The following is a 24,362-nucleotide window of genomic DNA, read 5'->3' on the forward strand; positions in this document are numbered from 1 at the left end:
AAAAAAAAAAAAAAAAAATCCACTGCGCAGGCTCGAAGGGTTAATGACCTTTCCCAAATCTTCACTCACGAAGACTGGCCATTATTATTACTACAGTTTATATCACTGGCATACCTAAATTCTTGTGGGAATTTCAAACAAGAATCAAGATATAACTGGCAAATATTCTGTAATACAGTCTGTATTTCCATAATTTATCTGTTTGGGTTTTTTTTAAAGACACAATTTTAAGAGGTTTATGGACTTACAGATGTATGAAGAGTATTTTCATTGGCTTGTTAATACGTCAACTACGTAAGGTTCTGCTTTTGTAAAATAGCTGTAATAAAAAGAATTTATGTCCACATACATGGGTTTGTATATATGTACATTCATTTGAAATTAAAATGTTCGTAAATCCTTGTCAATTGTGCTGATTAAGCCCCAGATTGTGATATTGGCAATGTTAAGCTTTTTTGCAAAGAGTTAAAATACTAAAAATTTTTCTTTCGGTAGAGGGTAAAGAAAAGATTTAACTGGCTCAAAGGAAGTAATTAATACTTAGCTAATTTTCACTTTAATAGAGCCTTTCATGAGTATATTTTACAACTGTCAAATGGACATTTCCATCTTGTGAAGAGAAGGATTTAATCAGTGACTTATTTTCTAAATATTTACAAACTTGAGGTTGATTCTGCAAGTTCTTGCAGGTCACTATAGTTATCTAAATAAACCTCAGTATCAATGGATTACTCATATGAGTAGTTTCTCCTAAGAAAATTTGCTGAATCTGGCTCTAAAATTTAAAAATATTTTTAATATTAATTCCATACTATTTTGGTGTATTTTCTCCTCTCATTTTTTTTGAGATCCATTTGTGAACAAATAATTGATAATACTTTTCCAAAAGCTGACACAAATTACTTTTACTGGGTTACAACAATAACAAAACCCCCACCATATGTACATATATAGCACCTACATTTTTTCCCCTACTTTTATTTGAAGAAGCAAGATATCCCTCATAAATTCTCCATAAGCAAAATACCCTTGCTCTTAATGTGAGCGTGTACTCCATGTTATTAGATGAGAGTAATATCTTTCAAAAACATAGTTAATTTGCAGTCAGTTTACATTAACATTACGAAGTCTGGAGATGAAGTTTATTCAGTCTTGAGCCTGAGGTTTTGCTTTCTTCTATAAGTAACTGTAGTGTTTTTGCAAGACCGGGCCTCAGTAGTAAAGCAGTTTAGAGTGGAGGATATTTTTAGACTACATTTATTTAAAGGAAGGGAAGAGAAAGTCAGTGCAGTAAAATATACATGTATTTGTAATTCATATTGCTACTGTGCTTCTATTGTACTAAGAGATTCCATCATGTCTGAGATGGGGAGCTGGCATCCAGGCAGTGAAGCAGGGCAAGAAAAAACACCCTCACCAAAACACAAATAGCAGGGGTTTTCCCTCTCCTCTAGTGTTGCTGCTAATTATTACCACGCTGCTTCTCTTTTAAAAAATAAAAATAAATAGCTGTAGGTCAGGGAGGTATATCTGGACAGTCTGTTAAATAACATTATCCTGCTTTTGGTCCAAGACAGAGATGTTTTCATGCTGATATTTCAAGAGCCTCAGTCTCCACACTCAAAAAGATGAGAGGATAAATAAACTCAAAGGTGCAATGATAAAACATTTAACTTTTCTACTTCTTTGTCATTATACTGATGGCTCTATTTTACAGCTTCTCCTCCCCTACCATACTTTCGCTGATTTCATCTCATTTGCATGGTCTTATTATGCATATAATCTTTGTTCTTCTCACATAGAGTGAATCATAGTGACAAAGCAAAACTTATATACAGAGAAAACATTTTTCCTTCTTTAAAATTGTTACAGTCTTCCAACATTAGCATTTAACTTATCAATATAATTGAACATTAAACCAGATGTAAGTTCTTGCTTATAAAATACTCACAGATTTATTATAGTGTGAGAAAATAATAAGTTGATGTCTAAACTGCCTCCAAAAATCTTTCAGTTTTATGAACATTCAATTTTTCTGTTAAGAGTTTAAGCAAACACATTAGTGGTAGTAACAATTGGGAAATACCTGCTTATTTATGTCAAATAAGCTAACTGCTATATGTCTAACTATATGTATCTTGATAAAGTTATCTGTCAAATTCAGTACATTTTATAATATAAGGACCTATAAGGACACACAGCCATCAGCTCTGAAGATTCCTTATTGCCTTGTATCTGAAAATAAAGAGACTGGATCCCCTAATTTTGTTACTACTTTCTTGTTGTTCATATACTGTAACAACTCTATTTTGTGTTATGGAAATTTGAGTCTGATTCATCCTGATTTATCCACCAATTTCATGGACCTGCCAATGAGAGGGAAGGTTTCAGAATCAGTTTCTTGGTTACCGTCCAAAAGTAGGTAAGAGTGAGTTTAAAGTTGCCCCCGGGAAAGGGAAGGGTAAACTCCCACTGGCTGCTACAGGAACACAACTGGGTCCAACTTGAGAGAAGCACGAATTCATTTTAAAAAGTCTTTGCCTTTGGTAGAATTTTTGGATGTAAAAAGAAAGGAATAATTTGACTGCTTGAGTTTGCATTATAGCAAGTACCTTTCCTTCTGTGAGATTCATATATAAGAGATTAACTATTTCTTTAATTTCTAAGGTCCTGTGGAAATAATGGAATTAATCAAACACAATATAATTAAATTTCTTTCCAAACAAGAATTATTCTTGTAGTGCTCAATTGTTATAATATCACCATCATCACCTCCCTGCAGAAATCTGAAGACAAAAAGTATTTTCTGTCTCTCAAAGGAGGGTGCTCTCACACCAGTCTTAAAGAACATGATGCTGTACTCATCACCTTGCTACAAAGCATTCCCAGCAGAAAAATTGGTTACACCTCATCAATATGACACAGTATAAATAAAATAGCTCCATAATTCAAGAGACAAAATATTATCTGTAAGAATTTGTCTATGCCTTTCTGGTAGCTGCCAGAATTACTCGATTCAGACAGCTCAGTGCATATTTTTTAATAAAATAATGAGTTATGTGGTTCAATTGTGACATTGAATTTGTTCCAATTATTTCTTGCACTGATTAATGAGGTCATCTTTCATATGTGGAAGTAGCAGCTGTTTCTGTTCTTATGGCATTTATTTTGTGTGGGGCATAGTCTACAAAAACTGGAAGATACAGTCCAGTAATATGCACATAGTGGCTCAGAGTTGTCAAAACATCACCCAAACTATCAAATCCTCAGTAAGCTCCACACGCATCCATACCAATATTCTGTGTGCTGTCTTTCCCAAACCAAGACCTTGCTCTTCATGCAGTAGTTTCATGAAAGTTATAAGTGATATTCAGAAAATCTAAAAGGCTTTGATTTGTCATGCATGCTATTATGCTAGCTTCTGCCTCACTGTGTGTGTGATTGACACAGAAATCACTAGGGTGCATAGGCAGCTGTGGTGGGGAAAAAAATGTTTTCCCTCTGGAGTTAAAAAATGGTAACCTCCGAGGGAGTGGTGTCCCTTGGGGTTGATACAATCAGTGCCCCTGCAAAATTTAAACATATCACAGCAGACCAGAAAAGAAGGATGATGACGATGATGTAGTTGGAGGAGAAGTGACCATGTTGTGAAGCCACGAGGAGCTGAGGGGCCAGGAGCCCTGCTGGGGGCTAGGCTCCCCCCCAGCCTCCGGCTGGGAGGTTGCAGAAACTCGGAAACAGTGTTAAACTGGACCGAGTTCTGTGACTGAAGAGCTGGGGGAGTCTTTCTCCACTGTGAGTGGGCAGCAGGAGCGGCGGCAGAGGCAGCACTGAGTGGAAGGCTATGGCTGAAAGCCAAGAAGATTTAGAAACAAGCAGCAAAGACGGCATGCAGCTAAGCAGAGAGACACAGAGATGTCTGATGGAGAGAGAGGACTAAGCTCAATAGAGACAGTTTTGGAGTTAGAACCGAATCAAATCCCCCAAGCCCCTTTGCGACCCCTCCTAGGAGGAGGGGATGGACTCCTACGGGATGGAAGTCCTAAAATGCAGCATGCAAAAGAGAGAGGAGCTGAAAAGCTCATAGACTTTGTGGTGGTTTGAAAAACCTTTTCTCTGAGGTAGTAATGGTTTGCCCCACTGATAATTCTGGACCAATCAATAGTCCAAGTGCATCCTATGGAAATTACATACCCACAGAAACGGAAGAGAAGGTGGTGAAGGTAGTATAGAAAGTAGGTAGCCATGGCCTGAGCTGGGGGAAGCAGGGGGCCAGTGAGCCCCTCTGGGAGCCAAGGGCCCCCAGCCCCCAGCTGAGGCTACAGGAGACCCGGTATAGTGTCAAAGTTGGACTGGGTCCCGTAATCAAGAGCTGGAAGAGTTTTCTTACTGTCAGCAGCAGCAGAAGACATTGAAAGCGGCAGCAGAGCAGTCCTGAACAGAGACAACGGTGGCTAAAAGCCAAAAGGTAGCCAGTAGCAGCGAGATAACGTGAAGCCGGCTGAAAGATGCAGAGATGTTCCTGCAGGAGGGAGAGCTGGCAACAAAACAGAGGTAAACTCAACAGGGCTGTTTTGGGGTAAGACTGTATCACTTTCCCAAAACCCAGAGATCTCCTGAAGAGGAGGGGTGGACTTCCAAACCCTTCAGGAGTCCCAAAATGCAGCAGCAGCTAGAGAGAGAGAGAGAAAGGAGCTGAAAAACTCGGAGTCGCCCTGAGAGCTGAACCAGGATGGAATGAGGAGGAGGTGGCCTTGTCCTCCACTGCTGCTGCTGCTACCATGCTGCTACCATGAGACAGAGCAGAGGAGCTCTGGTAAAACTGAACTGAAAGCTGCCTTAAATGCTCTAACCCAAGAGAAGTGAAGGTCTCCAAGGAAAATCCCCCGAAGGCTCGGGCTTGGGGTTGGAATTTCCACAAAGTAAGGACAAAAATCCTGACTGCCATACTTAAATCTGCTGCCTCAGAAAAATGAAAGACACTAACCAGTGCCACAAAAAACTGAAATGAAGGAACTGTGGTCTGAGGAGTGACAGAAAGAGTCTTCTCTTTTCTTCTTAGACTTTTATTGAAGGAAAAGAGGAATTTAATTCAATGTAAATATATATATGTATGTAAATAAACCTTTGTAAATATTTTCCCCTTCCCCCATGTGCAAGTTTCGAGCTGGCTTCCCGCCAAGTCCCTGAAACTCGACAACAAGGACCTGCTTCCCAGAGAGGGAAGAGAAAAAAAACAACTTAAGCAGCCAAAGCTATAGCAAAAATATATATATATATATTTTACATATAAGACAGATATATACAATGAGAATACTATACACCGCAACTCCAGAAATCCCAAACAGTTCCCCAAAAAGGGAAGAGGGGGAGGGAGAAGGGAGAAGGACAAAAAGGGGCAAAGACCGAGCAAGTCAACCAGCTAACTGAAGGTAAATTAGCAAAATCTCACCACTTCGCTTTGAACAAGCAGGATGGCTCGACACGGCCCAGCGCTCTCCCCTCACGCGTGGCAGATAACAGCAGTCACTGTAGGCCTCAGCTCCAGATAAGCCCAACCGAGACAGGGACCCACCGTTCTCGAACCTTGCCGGAAAGGAAGAGAGTGAGGTCCCTCCTGCTGGCTTTATTTATACCCCAAGTTACATAAAGGAATAGCATGGAATATTTCCGTGATCACTTTCCTAGTTCCTTCCTGGTTACAAGCTGGTCTCCAGGAAGGCCTAGAGTGAAACCATCACACCCCAATAACGAATGGTTTTGTTTTGTCTGAAAACTCTCCACATGAGGTGAGGAAGAGATCAAGTCCGTGCCATCACTAAACCCTCTCACAGGGGCAAATTGTGGGAAGGGGCTTGAACTTAGAAATTGGATTCTTGGGAGTTTCAAACCACCACAACGTCCTGGAAGCTGGACCGGGATGGCCAGATGGAATGCGGAGGAGGTGACCTTGTCCCCCCACTGCTGCTGCCACACTGGCAGCTGAGACAGAGTACAGGAGCTCTGGTAGAACGCCTGGGGCAAAAGACTGAACTAAAAGCTGCCCTAAACCTTCTGACTCAGGGGGAACTTAAATCCCCTGAGGAAAGGGACTGTCACGAAGATCCCTGCACTTTGTGATACGACGTGGTGAAGCAAGCCTTTGTCCCAGCTATCGCTGAGTCCATGGGAGAGAGACCTTCGCTTGGAGTTGAAGGGCTGAGAGGGGTGAGAGGAGACCCCCTTGTATGTAATGGAAAGAGATCCAGCTACCACTCCAGCTACAACTGAAGTATCTTCTTCCTCACAAAGTCCAAGAAGATAGTTTTGAGTCCGTGCTCCCGTGGTTCTGTGTCAGTCTCTGCTGTGTGATTCTCTCTCTCATACCTCGGTTCCGTAGGTTGCTGTAGTTCAGTCAGCTTATCACATGTACGCGTCCTGGAATCTTCATTTCTCCTCCAAGTTTTCAGCTGTCCTCTGTTTAAATCACTGCAATGACGTCCTCCGGGCCTTTCTCTGGTCTGTCTCCAATTTCACCTGGGGTTATCTCCCTGGTGCTGGGCTGCGTTCAGCCCATCCACTTTGGCTCTGCTCCAATGCTAAGCCTCCCCTCCACTTTACAGTGAGAAGGAAAAGAAGCCCCCCTCTGCAGCCTAGCTGGAAAGTAGGGGGAAGAGGGCCTGGCTCCTCTCTCCCGCTTACCTTCAGGTGCTGTGAGTCCCTTCCCTCACAACAGACACTCACTCCAATGCTGCCTCCAACCCTGGCTTAGCCAGAGTTGTGGGGCCGCAGGGCCCCCCTTCCCCAGAGGGGAAAAAAGGGGGGCTCTGCCACCCCTGGGCCTTCTCAAACCCACACAGCAGCAGACAGACAGACCGATTGCCAGCAACTTCCAGCGGTTGTGTATATATGATTTTTCACAGGAGCAAACAAAACAAGCAGTGATTGGCCCTCCAGGGGAGACTGCCCTGGAATCCAATCACCTCACCTATAGGCCCCCTGGCTCCCAGAGGGGGCAATTTTCAAACCATGACAGCAGCCAACACTCTCTCCTCCTCCACAGAAGACAGGAGCTCCTTCCTGTTGGAGTCCATGATGAGCCCTCACTTAAAACTAAGAGGTGACTCTCAGTGTGACCTGCTTCACCCTGGAGTCTCCCTGAGAAGTCTAGGGATGCTTATCATCCTATACCATAAAACACCGATTTTACAGAGCTTTAGTCTAAGATGACTAAGAATCCCTTTTATATCTCACTTGAGACATTTTTCCAATGTAGGAGAAATAAGATCAATCTCAAGTGTTAGAGACAGAGCAGGAGTGGGTTTCCAACTAAATAAAGTCAACAGATTGGTGGGTATGTAAATAACCAAAGAAGAATCCAGCCTACAATAATTGAAATACTATGATAGTTGCGTGTCTTTATGCAGCGAGGGGTACGTGGGCTTTATTCTCAACTTCCTCTCATTTTTCTTGTGGAAAACCTTGCTACAAAAAAAAAAAAAAAATTATAAAACCATGTGGTGCTTTCACATTGCACCCAGGGTCTGAGAATCTCAGTCATGAGATTTCCACTGGTGAACATCCCACTTTTAGACAATAAAGAGTTTCAAAGGTCAACCCATACTCCATAGTGAAATGTTTAACTTATGCAGTCTTTTGCAATGGTGTTGTTTCACACAACAAATCTGCAAGTTTAGGAAGTCCAGACTCCTGGGAGCAATGTTAAAAGGGTGCTTTCCCTCCATTAGACACTTACAAGGCTGCCAGAAATCAGTTAGCTGTGGAAGATTTTTAAAGAAAACATGGTTATGAATCATCACACTCATGCCAGCTGACAATTCTGAAAATAAACTAGAGATGAAGAAAACAGACCCAAAGGTAACCCATTCACACCTTGCCTTTCCATTCCCATCCCCACCACAAACTCACAAGACAAGGAAAGCAATTGCCCCTTCCTAGATGTGCAGTTATGAAGAGTTTCCTAGAAGGCTGTGAGGTTCTGGAATGCATTTTATTTCCATAGCAACAAGAAGGGAAGGATGAGGGGAAGGGGTTTTTAAGATTTGTGGGTTTTTTCTCATTATCCTATTCTGATTTGATTGGTAATAAGTGAAACTAATCTCCCTGAGTCAAGTCTGTTTTACCAGGATAGTAACTGGTGAGTGATCTCATGAAGTATCTTTGCAAGTTATCTTACATCATCTTTGATATACTTACATCAAAGAAATATTTGATATATTTATTTATTCAACAAGCAACTAGCATTTTTTAATCTAAAATAATTATTTCTAAATCAATAGCCTTATCTGGCTATATAAGTAACATAAGGTTTTTCTTGTCTCCTACTGGGCTAATGATACCTTTGGAATGAGGTTTTTAACATTCCTGGGTATGAATGAAAAGTTTCTGTATCATGAATGTTTAGTAATTGCTTAAAATTTTCTGTTAGTGTCTCTTTTCTCCAGTAAATTCCCGTCTTAGAATATTTGTATACATAAGAGCAGAGATAATTATAGTGAGTCACTCGAAGACATGAACAAACACTTCTTGACATTGATGCAAGGTATTCACCTGCCTCTAATGCAGAAGAGAGGCAAGAGCTACAGGCATTGAAATTCATCTCTGAAGCTTTCAACAGAAAGATTGCAAACAGGGCGATATGTCTGTTTAGGGTTGGTTTTGGCTTATCCATGAGGTAGATTCTCTACTGGGACTCACTGACTTGCTCTGAGATGATTTCTGTTAGTTTTGGGTGGCTCAGCCTTGCAGTTGCTTTCATCCTACCTTATGTTGTTGGTGACAGAGGGCAGAAACAATGTTTTGGTTTTAGCTGTCAAAATCTGATTTTTCTTTATATATGTACAAACATTCATCCAGACCCATGCATTTTCATGTGTTTCTGTAGTAGCCAAATACATGTATTTTCTTTGTCTTGGAAATTTGAAAAAAAAAATGCTAGTGCAAAATATATTAGAAAAAAAAATGTTAAAAAGCAAATTTTATTGTTTTCATACAAGTAGATGCTAAGATTTTTCTAAAAGTTAAACTAGATATTTTCATACAAAAAATGTTGATTTTTCCTTATGGTGATACATAAACTAGCCTGATATTGGTCTGGATTCAAACTGGGTCTTTAACACTTTTACACTCATTTTTCAGTAGTTCAAGTTGATGGTGGTTGAGCTATCAACAAAAAACTGTGATGCCATGATACTTAGGATACTAAATGGATTTGGAATTAGTAAACATCCATCTGTCAATTACTTTCTCAGAGCTTTACCTTTGCACCATATCTTGAACAGGATACGTAAGCAACAAAAAATTTTAACTATTTGATAAAAAGATTTTACTCCAGAGAATGAGCTAACACTGAAAACAGCATCTCTGAAAATACGAACCAGCCTTGCAGTCTTCAGATGGAACTTCCCAAGGGTATTCTTGCTTCCCTATGCCTTTAAAATGCACCGTATTCTGTTGTCTCCTGGTTTTATTTCCATATATACATTTATTTCCATACATACATATATATATGGGGCCCCTGGTGGTCTAGTGGTTAGGGTGCAGGACTCTCACCACTGCGACCCAGGTTCGATTCCCAGCCCCCCGGGCAGATGGAGCTCAGCCCTGTGAGGCAATCCATCTAAGAGAAGGTCACTCTAAACAAACCTACTTCCTGGGGACCTCACTGCCACTGTCCAAGCTTGCTCGGCCCCGGCAGATGAACCTCAGGATTAAAGGGTGGGCTCAGTTCAGCGCACGCTGTGTCTCACCTAAAAAATCCACTGCGCAGGCTGGAAGGGTTAATGACCTTTCCCAAATCTTCGCTTGCGAAGACTGGCCATACACATATATATATATATTTACAGCACTCCCTCTATTGCAAAGAGAGTTATATGTAACATCTAAGGGTAAAAAAAAAAAAACAAACAACACCAGATAGAAAGTACACTTAGGTGTGATTCAGGAAACAAAAAGACTGTTCTCATTTCTTTTCCATCGTGCTCAGAAGAATTCCACTTAGTTTATAGCCCTTATTTCTTAGTATCATAGTCCCTTCACAGGTAGTCAACAAATACTCACTTTGCAAATAAAATTCCCACAGGATTACAGTTGTTGTAGAACTGCAGGGTTACCAAGCCCACCCCAGCTCCAGATGCAGAGCCCAGCAGTCCCCCTACCCTGAATTTCACTGATGCATAGCTCAAAGACAAAATACACGTAGTGTCTCCCTCTGAGTGTGGCCCGAGTCCAGAAAAGTGTCTGACCTCAGCTACTGGTTACTCGGTTGGCTCAAATGAAAGTAACCTGTGCTGCAGCTTTGAAGATCCTACCATCAAGCTCTGCTGGTTGAATAAGTAAGAAAAACAGTATGTGACAGTATCAGAATGGTTTTGAAGGAAGCTTTAATTCTTGCACTGCCAAACTTTTCAGAGCTCAACTGCACAATTCTCTTTTAGTGAAACTTTTAGACAGAATTCCCAAACTGATAACTTTACGAAGTATTCATGCAAGGAGAGGGACTTGTCTTTTTATCTTTGCCAAATAAGCTCCAGTGCACTACACTATTTTTCTGTAAAATGATGACAAAACGAGCATCTGTTCAAGTAACATGCAGACCCTGGAAGAACAGCAAGACCATTTATCACTTCTTGCACTGATCAGTTATTTAAAACTGAACAGTATTTATGATAGGAAACAATAGGTAAAGAGGTGTTTGGGTTTGCTGCTGATACCAATTTTACCATTGGCTTTCCTCCTGGTTATTAAAGCCTAACCTTTTCAGCACAGGAGAGCCCATTTCATCACATTGCTTCATAAAAACAAATAAGCAAACAAGGAGAGTGTTGACAGAGCTTTGCTCAGGACCCTTACTTTTCAAATTTAAAAAAAAGTAGCCTTGTCTGGGACATGTTCAGCTTTCTATACATGTGCCTATCACAGATTCACCACCTGACTCTGGCTTATTTGGTAGAGCTAGAGGAGATGTCAGAATGGAGGAGTTACATAGATTAAATTGGCCTGGATCCAGCCAAACTAAATTCCATTTAAATCCTTCTGCCTGTCCTTGCTATTGGCTGCCTCTAGGTCTTATCTCTGAAGAGAAAGTCAGAAGTATCACCCACCACCAGGAACGAGCAGTTCCTTAGTGAGGGCACTCACTCCTCCCTCTTGCTCAACTTGCAAATAAATGCTCAAGATTCATTAGTTCGGAGAGGGGAAAAAGGTGGAGCAGCTGATGTTGCTCCTATACATGTTTTATATTATTTATAAAAAGTAAAAAATACCTGCTGGTATTATATCCAAAAATCTCTCTTCTTCAGGATACAAACAGACATCACAACAACTACAGCCACCTTACTGAACCAAGTCAGCCCAGCTGAACACAAAATTTGTCCTACCCAAACTCTTTTGCAGGGGTGGGGCAGCCTCCAGGCTGTTGGATAGCTTCATTAGTCTCACTCTATCCTCATAGTTAAGATGAAACCACATTGAAATTTAGATGAAACCTCATCGAAGCTTTCCTAATGAACAGTTATGTAGCACAGCAAGGTAATTTGCAGTCCTGTGTTCACACTAAAACAGGTTCTTAAATTAAGGTATTCCTAGATTAAAAATATCTTAAAATAAGGTATTTGCTGCTTTTCAAGATTCTTAATTTTTATGGAATACTGTTTTTTCCCATGTTCTAGATATGCTATCTTTTCCATTGTCTTTAGTTTGTACCACCAGAGACCAGCACCTGAGTCATATATATCTCAGAAAAGACTAAGGGGAGCAATAACATTAAAATCAGTCTGAGATCTTATTAACAGTTTCACGGAGTGGAGATACAATTTAAAACTGTGGAGAGATTAAATGTTTTGTTGCACTTAAAATTAAGAAAATATTTCTTAAATCAATTAAAAAATTGGCACTTGTGTTACAGAATAATGGACATTTTAATAATGCCCTTCAACAGCATAAACATTTCACTTACTTCTGGAATTAGAGACCACTAAAAATTAGAGGGGGATGTGCATATATATATATATGTATGTATTTAAACACACACATAAGTATATGCATATTTCCTCTTAATGAGAACTGTATATATATGTATTGTGACACATTTTGACAGGAAGTATGCAATTGAGACAGCTATTAAGAAATGAAGTAACTTTAGGAGAGTCTTTGAGAGATGTTTAGATACCTATAAATCTTGAAGTGTGTCCTAGTACATAAGACATTTATTAACTTGTGTAAACATGAGTTATGCTAACTGAAATAAATAACTGACAAATTGACAAACTTGGGAAAAATGTTTTTGTTCAAACTTTTCCTTAAAATGTGCTTATTTCTTGTCCTCTCTATTTTTGGAGTGAGGATATTTTATAATTAAGAGCCTAGATTTTCAACCTCCTGTTTATAGAGCTCCCACTGAAATTGGGTCACACCTTTGAAATAAATAGGATTTCTGAACATGAAGGATATTGTTTGCAATATGTTTAATGATATTTTAATTTGTTATCTGATAGTAATTTGAGTGTCTTGATGCAGGTTTTTCAGGTTGCATAAACAACAGGAATGTTGGCAAGTTATTTCACCTCCCAAAAAAGGTTGTAGAAGCACAATGTACCTATAATATCATTAAAATCACACTGACTTGGTCTTGGTAAAATTATTAGCAGAAGCAGTATTTTATTTTGTACTACAGATATCTTATCATTCTTTATCCTTTACTATTGTCAACACAACCCATTTTTTAAATACTCTAAAGGGAGAAACAATTAGAGAAAGATATTACACAATAATTTAACCTTTCCAAGGCCAGACTACTATCCAAAGTGAAGAGGACAGATGCAGGTTATGTAACCCCAATAATGCAGAATTAGACAGACCCAGGCATATTTTCTGCTGCTTTTTAGCTATCACCATTTAAAGAAAACATTTCAAAAGATCATTCCATAGTAAGGAAATTAGTTTTCATGCATATCACTTGGCAAATTGTATTTGCCCTACTTATGTGTGTACATCCTAGTGGGGCTGATTCTGCTCTCATATTATGTCAGGCTCACCCTGATAGAAAATAATTGCAACCTCTTCTGGTGAACACTAGATAACAGAAAACCAGAATTTGAGTGTTTTTTTCTAGCAGAAGGCTTAGGCCTGAGCACTAATATGCCACTTAATATTAACTAACTGTCCAATTGTATTAAATTGTCTTGTATTATATTGTCTCATTTTCCTCTAGTGGAGTTTGTATGATTTAAATGATTTAAATGACAACAAATGACAACACTCTTGTATCTGCCATTATGCTATGTATTGTTAGGTAAATAACTAATTAATTAACCTTCAATAACCTGCTTAGTTGTGGCAGAAGTTTGGGCTATCACTGTTAATAAAACCCGCCCATTACCTAGAGAAGCTTTTGTCTCCATCAACTAAATATACCTCAGAAGAGACTGATGTCACCCAGATTTACCCATTCTCCCGACTCTTTCCTTTGGCACCAGGCAGATGGAACTTTTTCCAGGGTTGACATTGTCAATGCATAGATAGTTGGACATATATCACTTCAGATTTCTTGCCATTCAGCAGTATTACCTCTGATTGGTAGAGGAGACCTCATGCTGGTCTAATTCCAGGAATAACTCCAAGCAGACATCTCAGTCATTCTCCTCAGGAAGAAAAGTCACTAGCCATACACTACTCTGAAACACAGAATTATTAAGTGTATTAGCAAAATGTTTGCCACGAAGCTTACTAATTTTTTTTAAACTTTAAATAAAACTCTAAATAACAAAACCTCCTTTCTTTGATTCTGTGTGGAATACACTGATGCAGCTGTGTGCTCCTCCACCAAGAGAAGATGAATCATTAATTTTACAGGTAGCATGACACAGAAATAAGTACACAATAATGTTTCACATACTTTACTTTTTAATATTCTTGTTGTAATGAATTCATTTGTATTAGAGTAAAAGGACAAATGAAATAGAAATACGGAGTGCCCTAAGTAAATGAACAGCACTGTAAAATCCCTGGTTTTAACCCTAGTTCTGATAATATCTTGTACTTGACCTCTAAATAAACTCTACCTCTGCGTATACCGGTATGACTGTGAAAAGGGAATGAAAACATAACTTAATCTTTGCCACAATGACTGATTGTGAGGCCTTTTACCTCAAAGCAGATGTGTTATTTTAAAGCACTATGTAATAGGTATTGCTATTAGTGGAGGTTCACGCAAGAAATCTCTTCTAGAAAAATATTTGCTGGACAAGAAACAGCTTAGAGTATGAGTAATTCATAAAATAATTTTGCAGAACTGAGCAGCATCTGCTTAGCTCAGTTTGGGACCATTTTATTAGCTGAAGTTCCAAACTATCTTGTGTATCTAACCAAAAAGACCAGAATAAACCCTTTTTCAAGTGGACAAATACAAGCAATCTGGACTACACTGAAACTGTCCCATTAAGTCTTGAGTCCGTATTTGAGCTCAGGTTTCTTTGATCATTTCTATGGCCTAGGTAACAGGTTGCAGGGAGATTTTTGTCTGAAATAGTCTATTGCTTCTCCACCAGAAAACATCACACACAGGGTGGTGGCTGACTCACACCTTTGGGCAGCCAGGACAGGGCAGATCAAGCCATTGGCACAATATCCTAGTGAGAGTGGTGCTAAAGATGCACACAAGGCTTATCTGTCTTTATCACTAGGCCAAATACATCAGCAGTCTTGCAGGCAGTCCCTGCAGAATTGGATAAAAGGGATGGAGACTTTGAATCAGGTATGTAGGAACGGAGCTCCCAGTCGTATGTCCATCTGATGGCACCAAAACTCCTTTCCAAATATAACTGTGTCCATCCCACGCAGATAAAGCAGAATAGCATCAAGACACACTTCAAAGCACATCAGGTAAGTAAAAAAAGGAAGCAGGCTATTGGAATGTAGCTGCATGCTGTGTCCCAGTGTAGAATGTTAGAAAGACATACTACAAAGATGTAAATATGCAGGGAAATTTAGGGCTGAGAAAAATTTTTTGGAGTGTGCCTTAATCTAAGTGATATGAAAGTGTACATATTTCCAACATTCAATAGGTAAAATTCTCAGGATAATAATTGTAATATTACATGAGAATATTCCCTTAACATAATGATTGTGTGTTTTGCATCTGGGTAAAAAATACATTTCTGACACAAGCAGTGATGAATTATTTTATGACTGTGCTTAGCAGAAGCTGCCTTTCTGAAGTTGTAACAAAGTTCAGACTGTCTAAAGAGAAGAGAGATGGAAAGATATTTATCATTCAAGGCAGTGCTATTCATAACCTCAAGACATTCAATGAAGGTACGTAAAATACCTTTTTTCAAATTTCAAATATAGGTAAATGTAATATAGGTGAGGACATTCACTATCTATATCCTCCATGTATTGTCATTCTCTGAAGTGAAATCATTTTGCATTTTACAAGTATGTAATGACATAAAATACAACATTTTTGTAGAAAATATTTCTCAGAAATGCTTTGCTAGTCATATTAAAAACATACTAGTTGCTAGTTTGTTTCCTTTTTTTGTCTTAAAAATGAATCACATCCGAAAGCTGCATTACACATTCAGGAGCTGCTTATCCTTCACCTTATAAATTTGCCTTCCTATTAGATTAAAATTTCTTACCTGTTGGCTCTGTCTTTCTGGTTGTGTGAGGCTGCAATGCAAGACAGGTTTGTTGGCTGTGTTTGCAGAACTGCCTTAAGAATAATGCATTCAGCATCCCTGATGTAAGCTGCTTCCTAAGGTCACCTCCCCATTTGAGTTCAATGGCATGACTAATGCACGTGGAGTTAAGCATGGGCATTCGGCCCTGAGCTAGCAAACATTAGCACGGGGCAGGGAAGCATATCCATGCAGAACTCCCCTCGATTCGGTATGGGAGCACAGAAACCCTCCACTGTCAGAGCCAAAATGTTTACAGGACTGTGACCTTCGAAAGCAATTAAGACACAAAGCATTTCAACTCTGCTTCTGTAGCAACCCATTAAACAAACAAACAAATTACCATCTGCCACACAAAATGAGAAGTAGCTATCTATACTTTAAATTAAAATAAAGGGACCACTCAACAGGAGCATCCCAAACTAAGTCACTCTGTAAAATAGTTTAGAAATACAGGTTAAATCACTAATGTGGTATTCTCATACTTTGTTATGTTACTTTGTTATGTTTGTCCTTCTTAGGTAATCTCTAGTAGTTTACACAGAGCACTTTTTGACTGCAGTCCTCACAAACACGGTCCAGTATCATTCTCCTGAAAATAAGTTATTATCTCATCGGGGAGTAACTTCTCCTTCAGGCTGAGCTGTGATGGGGTTACACCTGGGCAAGGGCTATCTATAGTGAAACACATTTTTCACACGAATAAAAGACTTTCTAAGAGAAACTCAACAAACAAGACCTTGGTGCTGCAATATCTGTGTGTAATATTATGCATGTGAGTCATCTAAATACCCTGAAGGGGATTCTTGCATGCATAAGTATTTGCAAAATGGAAAGTGACATATTTTTGATGCACAAGAAGGAATAGTTTTGTCTCAATCTCTTATAGCTGTTCTGTTGTGGTTTTTTTCTTTTCATTTATATGATCTTACTCCTAGTCTTTAGTCTGATGACTTAAATCATACAACCAAGACAACAGAGCTCGTTTGGGTTTATTCTCTCTGCCAAAACTAAAGGGGGAAGAGAGGTCAGAAAGAGAGAAAGAGAAAGAAATTAGGTCCATTCAGTAGATCAGCAGATATACAGAGTTAAAAAATGTGAATGCCGCCTTTTTATGTTTGTATACATAAGTGTAATGTGTATATGTATGCATGTTCATATACATATATATATAAATACATATATACATATATATGTATTTGCTGGGTATATGTAAGATTCCAAAATACTACAATTTTTTCTCTCATGTAAAGGAGAGAATGTTACACACAGAAACACTTATTCCACTTATTAGCAGCATTTAAGGGATCGCTAAATTTTTATAACATACATACGTGATTCTCCTGCTATATACTGAGTGAAGAAAATTAAGTTTCTAATGATTTTACCTTAAAGAATAAACATCAATTTTTTGAAAAGTTAAATTCTTATTAGAACTTCAAACTTCTGAAAACACAGTAGGGTCAAAATCAATATTTTCCCATAGATTGTCAGGCTTTTATAAAGTGTTTATAATGCTCTGTGACTAAATATGAAAACAATTTTTAGAACTTGATTAAGGTCACCCGAAAAGACTTTATTTCATTAACAATTTTAGCTGCAAGTGCTGTGTTACAGATCCTAGCAACACAGAAATTATATATTAGCTGGAACTGCAATTATTAGAAATTCAAGCTTGTAAATTTTAAGACTGATTTAAAAATTAATAAATAAATTTAATATTTTCCATTCCAAAGGAAACAATTTTCCCATTTCAGTGGAGATGTTAAAAGAGCACTGTTCAGGCTGCTTAACAAGGGTCACTCCAGTACCAGCAGGTTCAGGAGAGAGTTACATGACTCATATCTCCATCCCCAGGGCAAAGGCCCCTTCAGCATCCTCCTGTATGTCAGCACCCTGCTGCTGCAGACACTGGGCGTCCTTCAGAGCTCGTTCTTGCTCTGACAGCAGCCTCAGGCCCTTGCTGAGCTCCCCCTCTCCTGTTCACGTCTCTACCGCCTTGCAGCAACCCGGCTCCCGGTGAGCCCTGTTACCCAGGAGACCCGGCTGTCACTCACCACACATTCTCCTCCATCATACTGCTCGAAACAGCCCCTTTTGTACTCCGTGGCTTGGTGTACCCTTAATTTGTTCTCCTTCTGTGTACAGGCACCACCAGCCCCTCTCTGCGAGCTTATTAATGACACTCCCTAAGGACCCATCCCTCAGTGGGATGTGACGCCAGGCACTACCCTCCAACACCACCCTTTCCACCCCCTCCCTTGCGCCCCCATCCCCCACCCTAACTCCCGCCCTAAGCTCACCTTTTCCAGGTGATGCTCACAGGTGTTAGTGATGCAGCAGTTATTCCACTCCCACTAATATGGTGTGCTGTAGGAAGCATCTCTGTCAGGAGTTGTCTTCCTGGCCAAAAAGTGACACATAACTTTTACCAGCAAAACAACCCCTTCTGACAATTTCATTATCAACACTGATTCTTATTTTAAACATTTTTGTTTTTCCTCTCAGATTCTGTGCCAAAACATCCCTCCTTTTCATTACAACTTTCCAAAATGCATTTTCAATATGGCACTGCAAATAGTCTTACAAATAATCCTCTCAAGCACCTATGCCACTTTCTGCATTTTCACTTGTTTGCTTACTCTGAAAACAGAAGGAAAAAAAAACCTCTGAAAAAAAAGTCTCAACTCCTACCGAGATGACCAATCTTTTTTTTTTACTATTATCTCTACATTTATACTAACAGCAAAATAATATGAAGCACAGATAATTGCTATAAGGAAAAAACAAGCATTAATATATTGAAAATCTGGTTTGTAGAAGTGCTGTGTGTTTTCATTTATTTCAGCAGCAAGAATGAGTGCTTATCATTTTTGAAAATATGGATGACAAAGGACAAGAAATCTGTGGTGAGATTTTCAAAGCACTTTGTCAGGGTGAAAAAAAACAACCAAGCTCTGCTGTCTTTGGCTTCCTACTGAATATAATCAAATCACAGGCTTGAAAAGTACTGTATCTTTTTGGTGTAAAATGGAAGATAGTAAAAGTCTCAACTCTGTTTTTGCTACCTCAAAACTTCAGTAGCAAAATACCGCCAAGTTGAAAATAATGTTAAAATAAAAGACTGTACAAGAAAAATTTATAATATATCAGAAGGTCCTGTAGAAACACAGATAGTACCAACAAAATCAGTATAAAATTATGAAAGTTGTAAGCACTGGGCTAGAATAGTGCTGTTCAGTGATACAAGGATGTGTACTTATCCGCAGTCAAGCACAGTGCTCATATTTCTTAAACTAAGTAAAGTTCAGCCATGTCAGTGACTGAAATAAGACAGAGGTGATACCAGACGTGTTTTTTATGCATCAGCAGGTGGCATACTTCTGCATAAGTGAGTGTTACATTAAACACTCAAGTGAGCAGGCAGTTGCATTACTTTGCCAGAAATGTCTTTGTTCAGAACAAAATCCAGGTTCTAGCACTTTGCGGGTCAAAAAAACCCCAAACATAATAATGAATTGCATGAAAGTCACCATCAGTCACATAATACTCAGTTTTTCCTCTTTATCTAGTGCTTCAAGAATTATAAGCTTAAAATTCGAATTTTGATTTCATAAGAATACATTTTAAGTCACACAAATTTTCCCAGCACAGAGTCTATTGCAAATGGAGACATGGATTTTGCAATTGTTCACAGGATTCCTCAGCTGACAAATCTCTCTATTCTGATCTACTCACTGGACTCCAATAAAAAAGCAATCAATGTTTAATTAGATAAAGTGAAAGACTGGCCTCTTCTGAGGGGGCAACAGTCTGGAGCGGAGCAGCTCTTCAGTGATGAACAATGAACTCCTGTGTGAAGGGTCTGAATTCTGCATAGACCCATTCCCACAAGAACCTTGTGATTGGATGCAGCCGAGTAGTCAAAAAAGTAGGTGAAGAAAAACTACTTAAACTGTATATGAGCGAAGAATATGTGATTGTCACCTGGCAATGTGAGGGGCAGATGTGTGAGAGCACATGTACACACAGGATTTTCTCTCTTTTTGACTATGCTTCTCATTTTTCAAAGAAATAGTATCAAGTTTGGGGTAAATGAAGGAGTACAATTTCTTCTTCTCAATTAAGATTTTGTTGAAAGGCATTAAGGCAGTTATGAATGACAGCAAGAGAGTTTCTCTATTCCACGCACAAGGATATCATTACAACTAAAAGTAAATTCATAGAGGAAAGTTTTGGTATCAATTTTCTGTAGCTCAGAGAAAAGGAAAAGATAAGTAGCAAAGGCATTAAGTTGCACAATTTTACAAAACTCACTTTCAAACTTACTTATGAGTGGGTAGATTTGTCCAAAATGTCAAATCACAAGATTTTTTAAATAATAAAATATTTTTTAAATAATAAAATATTTTTTAAAATACTTTGTTTTCACTGAGCAAATAAATAACGCAATTGTATTTTTTATTTCCATTTATTTCATAGGCTAAGGACACAGAAGAATTCTGGTGTACAAACAACTGTAACACGAATTTTTTCCCCCTCTAAGAACAGAGGACTCCTGCACAAAACTCTGAAGTGATGATAATTTAAAGATATTGCTGACATGTTGAGGGAGCCATAAGGGTGCGTGGGCCTCTGTCCATAGATAATACAAGTCAGGCCTGAGGCAAATAGTGGAAGAAAATTTAGATATCAGTGAAACAAATAAATGTCTTCTTGTAAAATTGAGAGATGCTTACATCAGATCAAATGAAGAATAAAACCAAAACAGTTCCCAAAGGAGCAGCAGAATATAATAAAAGATATCAACAGAACTAGGGCTAAAACTAGGAGAAAATATTCTTTCCATATTTGTTTCCATGTAAGATCAGAAAGAACATGGGGAAAAGATGGGGGTTTTTTTCTGATAAATCAGATTAAAATGGCTCTTGAATGAACTTCCTCTGTCAGTCATTCAACCCAGGATCACTGCATGGATACACCACTGACACTTTTTCCGCTTTACCCTCTTCAAATAGCCCTTTGCAGTACATGTGAGTGCATTCAGATTAAATATGCACATCAGCCTGGGAACTCTGAGGATACTTTCAGGAGATAGCTATAGATCTACACTTATCTGGCAAACAGCTTTGACAGAGTTATAAAAAGTTACCCATAACACTTGAGCAAATAACTGTTAATTTACAGATACAGTTCAAAACCTCACCCAGACTGACTGCATATACTTCTGTCATTTGTTTCAAACAGGTTAGTCATCACTAGGCTTCAGCATCCTAAACCATTCTTTGCACCTATTTTTTCAAGTGAGAAGTATTTGCACATTCAGGGAAATTCTTGCTGCTTCTTCCACTCAGTATAAAGTTTGAGTTATGCCCAAAAATTTAGTCTTCTTCTAATTACCTTCTATTTCTTAATTTACTTGAAGCCCAAGCTACATTTAATGTTGAAGTACAAAGAGTATTGAAAATTGCAGATTTTTTTTTCTCTATTGGAATTTCAGGATCAAACTACTACTACTATTATTGTTTTACTACTAAGAATACATAATTTCTTTTTAACTTTTAAATTTTTTAAACATTAAATTTTCTTGAAGCATTTATTTTTTTATCATTAAGATTTTTAAATTAAAATTTTTAACTTTTTAAGCATTTTTAACTTTCTTAAGCTCTTTTAAACTCTTTTTAGCTTTCTTATATATTGTACTTCCAAAGCAAACATCTTTTTTTCCCAGAGAAGTTTACTGTTACTACAGTCTCAAGACGACTTTGACAACTGGATGAAATGAGAGCAGAGATGAAAACCTCATGGCAAAAGCTAAGTAACTTCAGTTGTTTAGCAAAAGCAAGTTAACCTTAGGGGTGATTATTTCAATATTTATAATTTGTAAAATAAATATACTTACAAACATTCAAAAATATCACATGCATTACTTTAATTTTAATGCCAAAACTGGAGTTGAGGCAGAGACCCTGTTAAGAAGAAGCTGCATGTTTCCTGATTCAGTTTGCTGAAGATGTGCATGGAGAGGAGGAGTCAAAACAACAAGAAAGGGAGGAGGTGACCAGGGCACCAAGGGTAACACCATTAGTAGAAAAGAGAGGGCAGAAGCAGGTCAAATGTCTAGGTCAAATAAAGCAGGACAATGTTAAGGAGAGGTTTGAATAAAAAGATGAGAGCCTTGAATTTAACCACAAGGTGATGAATTTGAGGGCCATGCAGCACTTTGCAGGGTGTGCCCAGCACCTTGCAGAATTGCTTTTGGAGACTAAATTTTCATTGCTTGTAGGCCATTGTACATTATTAATGACTGCAGAATTAGGTTACAAATGTTTGGGAATGTATCTGGAAAGACAGTACAGTCTGATTGTCAGATTATTGTCATTAAACAGAAGTGAGGATGACGAAATGAATGAAATGAGGGAAAGGAAAATGTAAACTGAACAAAATGAAAATGTTTCTAATGGTGAATTCTATTAGACTGTTGAAAAGTTTCCCAGGGGACATAGTGGACTTCCTGTTCTTTGCAAGAGAAAACACTTTAAGGAACAATCCTTCAGTGGAATAAAAAAACATCAGGTAACCTATTAGGTCTTCACCATCTTTGATTTCTGTGTAACTGAATAGAGCCAGAGCAACAGAACAGCATAACTTTTATCCATTAACATCAGTGTGACCTGCAAAAATGCAGGTAAGAAAGTCTTTGTTACCTTGAGGTGGGAGTACCAAAATTGTTAATGTTGGCACTTTTGCAAATATATGTTCGTGCAGATGTCCTAGTCCAGAACAAACTATACATCTGTCCTGAAAACTCCTAGTCTCATGAATTAAGAAGCAGTAGGTGATAACAAGACCTAACAATAAATCAAGATAATACTGCACACTGTGTAACCTAAGTATTAAATCAGAATATAAAGCATTTGCATAAAAATGAAAATGTCTGAGAGTAATACACTGTATTAAATTTCTCTGTGTGAAATGATTGTGAAGAAAAAGTCCTAATAAAACTGTACATGTTCATTATTGAAGAATTTTTTTTGTCTTGAATGCTTTGTGTAATTTTGAAAATTAGTTTCTCACAGAATACTGTGAAAAATATTTTTAAAATATTACTGTGATAATTAAAAACAATTAAAACCATCAGTCCTGTCGTACATGAAGTAACAGAGAAGTCTTGGTATGATGTCCAGTACTTGAATCAATATCATCCCTGGATCTGCAGGTTTGCAACCAGAACCCTCAAACAGAAGAAAACAACACTGCTAAGCATCATGTCATCACTGTCACTGTTCTGATCTAGGAAAGGAAGGTTGCATTTTTCCTTTCATCCTCCAAAAAGAAAACCCTATGGTATTGTGGGAGGAAGAAGTGGTTACACAGAACACTGATAACCCTGTTCTTCAGTGTCAGAGGTTTTTTTTGATAACATTCTACCTGAGAATATGGTAAGAAAGGTGAAGTAAAACACATTTGGCCCCATGCTTGCTCTTAAAATGACAAGGGTGCAAGCAGGAAAGAGTTATGATCAATACTGTGGGCTAAAAATCACAAACAATGCAAGGGCATGACTGCTATTACCACTGGAAACCTTCACAATGGCACACTGTAGGTGCTATTCACCCTGCACTACCCTCTGTAATGATGCTTACATTTCTAAAATGTGTATTTCTAAAAATGTCATGAAAGAATTTTCAGGGATCTTCACTGTAAGCATGTGCAGCTGCCTTCCCCATATTATGCTGCCCTTTGTAGTGCATTTGAAAACTGTATTAGATAATCTGTATTTAATGGGACAAGTTCAGCTCTTTTCCATAGTCTTTGCATTCAATTTTCAACATCTTCTCTTAATTAGAAGTTTGCAGATAACCTTTCAGCATCCTCCTTTTTTGCTGTATTTGATTTGCTGTATTTGATTTAGTATGCATTATTTTTTTTCCCTCATTGATGATATATTCTGCATAGTGTTGTGGAAGCTGGGTATACAAGCACTTAAAACAGAGGCCCGGACTAAATGTTTTTTTCTAACATAGTGATTTTCTTATTGCTGTTGTCTTCATTGAAGGTACTATTCGTGATCCTGATACAGTCCTATAACAATGGCTTCTGCAGAGCAAATTATTACAGAAACATGTCAGGATAATTCTGTATTCTTTTATTGTTGAAATCTTATATTTTATTTCAAAATAAATTACTAAATCTACAAAATATATTTTTATTTCTAAGAAGAAATGCCTAATCTCTATTGGTATAGCAAAATAAAGACCAGAAACTGAGTCAGAACAGCTAAAAGAAGGCAAATTATATATTCTAGTCCAAAATCTGTTGTCTCTCTCCATCTCTCACCATGTGAGTGATAATGCTTCAGAAGAACATCTTGCTTTTGAGAAAAATTATATAGCAACCTAAAAGGTTGTTGGCTTATACCGAGGCTGACTTGGCCTCTGTGGATAAATATGTTTCTGAAACTCTTCTTGAGCATTTTGGCCCTGACAAAACACTGATTCTTGACATTCTAAACAAAATGGAATTGATTATTTTGGTCAAGAAAGGGTAGTAAATGTAGGTAATACATGATTAACAGATTTTTTTTTTAATTTTATTTTAAAGACTTTTTACTTCACTTCTGTGAAAGAGAAAAAAAAGCAAAAATAAAATATTATAGCATCCCATCAAAACAGTGGTGTG

The 24,362-nt window shown here is 38.2% G+C and overlaps 2 long non-coding RNA genes across 7 annotated transcripts in view; both read right to left on the bottom strand.

Annotated features, from left to right (window-relative positions):
• LOC108496194 overlaps window positions 1-5,503 on the bottom strand; it is a 12,763-nt gene extending 7,260 nt beyond the window's left edge. The window contains exons 1-2 of the long non-coding RNA XR_001874386.1: window positions 5,453-5,503; window positions 249-319 (exon numbers count right to left, since the gene is read on the bottom strand). This is a non-coding gene — a long non-coding RNA (uncharacterized LOC108496194). The remainder of the gene's footprint in view (window positions 1-248; window positions 320-5,452) is intronic.
• Window positions 1-24,362, bottom strand: part of LOC108496191 — a 133,317-nt gene that overhangs the window by 68,108 nt on the left and 40,847 nt on the right. For 4 of the 6 annotated variants that reach the window (XR_001874377.1, XR_001874379.1, XR_001874378.1 and 1 more), the window contains exons 3-4: window positions 17,984-18,083; window positions 13,567-13,673 (exon numbers count right to left, since the gene is read on the bottom strand). This is a non-coding gene — a long non-coding RNA (uncharacterized LOC108496191). Of the gene's footprint in view, window positions 1-13,566; window positions 13,674-15,641; window positions 15,673-17,983; window positions 18,084-24,362 lie in introns of all 6 variants that reach the window. The other 2 variants (XR_001874381.1, XR_001874382.1) reach the window with 2 other exon arrangements.

The sequence above is a fragment of the Lepidothrix coronata genome, unplaced genomic scaffold, assembly GCF_001604755.1.
Source record: "Lepidothrix coronata isolate B3197 unplaced genomic scaffold, Lepidothrix_coronata-1.0 Scaffold37, whole genome shotgun sequence".
Lineage (NCBI taxonomy): Eukaryota > Metazoa > Chordata > Aves > Passeriformes > Pipridae > Lepidothrix > Lepidothrix coronata.